This window comes from Anopheles stephensi, unplaced genomic scaffold, assembly GCF_013141755.1.
Source record: "Anopheles stephensi strain Indian unplaced genomic scaffold, UCI_ANSTEP_V1.0 ucontig147, whole genome shotgun sequence".
Lineage (NCBI taxonomy): Eukaryota > Metazoa > Arthropoda > Insecta > Diptera > Culicidae > Anopheles > Anopheles stephensi.
Window position 1 is genome coordinate 5,001 of NW_023405066.1, and position 5,000 is coordinate 10,000.

General features: G+C 44.3%; 1 non-coding gene across 1 annotated transcript in view; it reads left to right on the forward strand.

The window, feature by feature from the left end:
• LOC118515394 overlaps positions 1 to 259 on the forward strand; it is a 4,251-nt gene extending 3,992 nt beyond the window's left edge. The window contains exon 1 of the ribosomal RNA XR_004907075.1: positions 1 to 259. This exon is cut by the window's left edge and continues 3,992 nt beyond it. This is a non-coding gene — a ribosomal RNA (large subunit ribosomal RNA).
• The last annotated feature ends 4,741 nt before the right edge of the window (positions 260 to 5,000 follow it).

Below are 5,000 nucleotides of genomic sequence, written 5' to 3' on the forward strand. Positions count from 1 at the left end.
ATCCGCTGGAACTGCCTCTGCAGCCTGGCGCCTCATCCCCGCTTCATAGACTGGGCCGCATCGCGCGGGGGTCGCACTGCACGTGTTTAGTACCTGACCATAGGGAACGCCGGTGGCCGCCGACCTCGCCGACCGTGGACTTGACTAGTTTCGATGCCCACCGACCGCCCGCAAACGACGGGACTTCAGGCTAGGAGTTTCAAGTTGTAGAGATGCGTTCGCATCGATCCTCTCAGCGACCTACGCCTGGTGTGTTATGGTGGACGCAAGGCACGTCCTGGCCCGGTAGTATGTACAAGAAGTACAAGTCCGGGATACGGGGTGCATCGTATGTAACGTTCGATGTACATATAAAAGCCTGGTAGGTGTTGGGATTATATCTGCAACACGGGCATTATCGAAAGATGGTTAAGTGGAGTCACCCAATGGGTGCCGTGCGTTATAAGGTACGTAATGCACAGTAAGATACATTGTCGGGAGGTGGAACCCGAAAATGTACAAGTCCGGGAATACGGGGTGCATCGTATGTAACGTTCGATGTACATATAAAGCCTGGTAGGTGTTGGGATTATATCTGCAACACGGGCATTATCGAAAGATGGTTAAGTGGAGTCACCCAATGGGTGCCGTGCGTTATAAGGTACGTAATGCCAGTAGAGATACATTGTCGGAGGTGGAACCCGAAAAATGTACAAGTCCGGGAATACGGGGTGCATCGTATGTAACGTTCGATGTACATATAAGCCTGGTAGTGTTGGGATTATATCTGCAACACGGGCATTATCGAAAGATGGTTAAGTGGAGTCACCCCATGGGTGCCGTGCGTTATCAGGTACGTAATGCACAGTAGAGATACATTGTCGGGAGGTGGAACCCGAAAAATGTACAAGTCCGAATACGGGGTGCATCGTATGTAACGTTCGATGTACATATAAAGCCTGGTAGGTGTTGGGATTATATCTGCAACACGGGCATTATCGAAAGATGGTTAAGTGGAGTCACCCAATGGGTGCCGTGCGTTATAGGTACGTAATGCACAGTAGAGATACATTGTCGGGAGGTGGAACCCGAAAAATGTACAAGTCCGGGAATACGGGGTGCATCGTATGTAACGTTCGAATGTACTATAAAGCCTGGTAGGTGTTGGGATTATATCTGCAACACGGGCATTATCGAAAGATGGTTAAGTGGAGTCACCCAATGGGTGCCGTGCGTTATATAAGGTCGAATGCACAGTAAGATACATTGTCGGGAGGTGGAACCCGAAAAATGACAAGTCCGGAATACGGAAAAGTTCCCCCATTGAAACGTGGGTCAATGTACATATAAATATGCCTGAGGTACATTTTTTTTCTAAGTCCCAGAAATCCGTCACTGAACATCACGACTTACGAAGACATGTTCCCCCGGTCCTCCCATATAACGGCCGGAAAGATGCGAATGAAAATCATGTGTGTAATGAACATATATGTGCCTGAGGCAACTTTTTTTTCTAAGTCCCAGAAATCCGTCACTGAACATCACGACTTACGAGACATGTTCCCCCGGTCCTCCCATATCGGCACGGGACAAGTATGAAGAATAAAATCATGTGTGTATGAAACATATAATGTGCCTGAGAGCACATTTTTTTCTAAGTCCCAGAAATCCGTCACTGAACATCACGACTTACGAAGACATGTTCCCCGGTCCTCCACTATACGGCACGGGGACAAGTATGAAGAATGAAAATCACTTGTTATCGAAACATATAATGTGCCTGAGAGCACATTTTTTTCTAAGTCTTTAGAAATCCGTCAATGAACATACGACTTTCGAAGACATGTTCCCCCACTCCTCCATATCGGCACCGGGACAATATGGCCATGAAAATCATGGGCACCGAACGGCCAATGTGCCTGAGAGCACTTTTTTTTTCTAAGTCCCAAAATCCGTCACTGAACATCACGACTTACGAAGAAAATTGTCCTATGAAAATCACTTTTTCGGTACGGGTCAAAAATGAAGTCCCAAAAAATCACTTATTATCGAAAATAAAATGGACGGACAGTCAACCAAGGTGTTTTAGAAAGTCTTTACAAGCTCTATTTAATGAGCCATAGCGACTTTCAAGACATTTTCCCCCGGTCCTCCCATATCGGCATCCGGGACAAGTATGAATGAAAATTTTTGGTCCGGGGTGAAATTTTTTTTCACGAGATTTTGATGAAAATGGCTTCGGAACGCGTTTCTAATAATGAAAAGTGAAACCAAACAGTATTTGCGAAGAAAAAATTGTCCTATGAAAAATTCACTTTTCATATATGTCACGGTCGAAAATTTTCTAAGTCCCAAAAAATCACTTATTCTCGAATATCTCGAAAACTACGTATCGGACAGGGGTCAACCAAGGTGTTTTAGAAAGGTCTTTACAAGCTCTATTTAATGAGCCATAGCGACTTTCAAGTGAATTTTTGACACTTTTTCGCATATCGGCATCCTTGGTTCCCATACTGGCCATAGGCCATAGGGCACCGAACGGCCAACTTTTGGTCCGGATTTTTTTTCAGGAGATTTTGATGAAAATGGCTTCGGAACGCGTTTCTTATAATGAAAAGTGAAACCAAACAGTATTTGCGAAGAAAAAATTGTCCTATGAAAAAATCACTTTTCTTAGGGTACGGGTCAAAAATTTTCTAAGTCCCAAAAAATCACATATTCTCGAATATCTCGAAAACTACGTATCGGACAGGGGTCAACCAAGGTGTTTTAGAAAGGTCTTTACAAGCTCTATTTAATGAGCCATAGCGACTTTCAAGTGATTTTTTGACACTTTTTCGCATATCGGCATCCTTGGTTCCCATACTGGCCATAGGCCATAGGGCACCGAACGGCCAACTTTTGGTCCGGGGGTGAAATTTTTTTTTCACGAGATTTTGATGAAAATGGCTTCGGAACGCGTTTCTAATAATGAAAAGTGAAACCAAACAGTATTTGCGAAGAAAAAATTGTCCTATGAAAAAATCACTTTTTCTTAGGGTACGGGTCAAAAATTTTCTAAGTCCCAAAAAATCACTTATTCTCGAATATCTCGAAAACTACGTATCGGACAGGGGTCAACCAAGGTGTTTTAGAAAGGTCTTTACAAGCTCTATTTAATGAGCCATAGCGACTTTCAAGTGATTTTTTGACACTTTTTCGCATATCGGCATCCTTGGTTCCCATACTGGCCATAGGCCATAGGGCACCGAACGGCCAACTTTTGGTCCGGGGGTGAAATTTTTTTTTCACGAGATTTTGATGAAAATGGCTTCGGAACGCGTTTCTAATAATGAAAAGTGAAACCAAACAGTATTTGCGAAGAAAAAATTGTCCTATGAAAAAATCACTTTTTCTTAGGGTACGGGTCAAAAATTTTCTAAGTCCCAAAAAATCACATTTTCTCGAATATCTCGAAAACTACTTATCGGACAGGGGTCAACCAAGGTGTTTTAGAAAGGTCTCAACAAGCTCTAAATAATGGGCCATAGCGACTTTTTAGTGATTTTTTGACAAAATTTTGTCATATCGGCATCCCGAGTTCCCATACTGGCCATAGGCCATGGGGCCCCGAACGAAAAAATTTTGGTCCGAGGGTCAAAATTTTTTTTCTCATAAATTTGTTCAAAACGCCGTCGGAACGCGCCTTAGATCATGAAAAGTGAAAAGAAACAGTATTTTGCAAAAGTTGGGGTGGCCTATGACTTACATGGCCACGTCCTAGGTCCGAGTTCCCGAGGTCGTGTTCTTCAGTGGCGGAAAAAAATGGCCACTTGTGGAGATGCAAAATGTTCATTTTGTATTATAGGGGACACACTATCGAAGCGAAAATTTCAGAAAATGGCCTAAAACGTGAAGAAATGATGGGGTATGTACGAAAAGAAGGTTTTTATGGTCAAACGGTGAAAATTTTTTTTTTATGAAAAATTTTGGTCTCCCACCGTTCATGAATTTCTAGGACCAAAAATCGAAAAATTTGAAAACTTCACGATCGAAAGGGAAACGCATATGTGGTGTTCCTAGTGTGTACGGTGTACGAAAAAACGGGTTCACGATGAGATATCAGGCAAATAAGTGGACCTAAAGTGAGTTATACGGGTAAGACGAGGTGTCCAAAGACCGAAATAGGGGTACCAACTGAGAACGAAATGAAGGTCCCCGAAGTCGCCATACAAGTTATAGGAGGTGTCCAAAGTACGAAAAGAGTTCCATATTCGGCTGTTCCTACTATATGGTTCCCTGATTGCTGCTCCAAGGAGTAGTGAGGAAGTGTCCAAAGGTCTGTTGGGGGTATCGAGGTGATACCCTCGACGGACAATATGCACGAAAAGTGGTTCGATGATCTATCCTGTAGGTCGTACGGCAGCCATACCCGGCTGGAAGTACCGCGGTAATTCCGCAATAAAACGTTCGCCAGACGAACAAACAAATTGAATTAGCTCATCGTAGTGTACGGAAACGAAACGAAAATGTAAGGTGATTAGGGATCCGGGAGCAATCTCGCGATCCCATGGTTCGGTGTAAGAAATGATACGAAGTGTTCATAAGTCTCCTCTGGAGGCAGAACCATCGTAGCAAAGTTCGGGAACCCAAGGGTCACAAAAAACTCGTAGGACGATATCCACGAATAATCGGGGACTTGTGGGGACTACCGTGCCCTGACAAGTCAACTACACCTTAACTGGTGATGGTCGTCCTACGGGGACCTGCGGGGAACAAAAGGGTCACAAAAACTCGTAGGACAATATCTCCGAATAATCGGGGACTTGTGGGGACCACCGTGCCCTGACAAGTCAACTACACCTTAACTGGTGATGGTTGTCCTACGGGGACCTGCCGGGAACCCAAGGGTCACAAAAACTCGTAGGACGATATCCACGAATAATCGGGGACTTGTGGGGACTACCGTGCCCTGACAAGTCAACTACACCTTAACTGGTGATGGTCGTCCTACGGGGACCTGCGGGGAGCAAAAGGAGTCA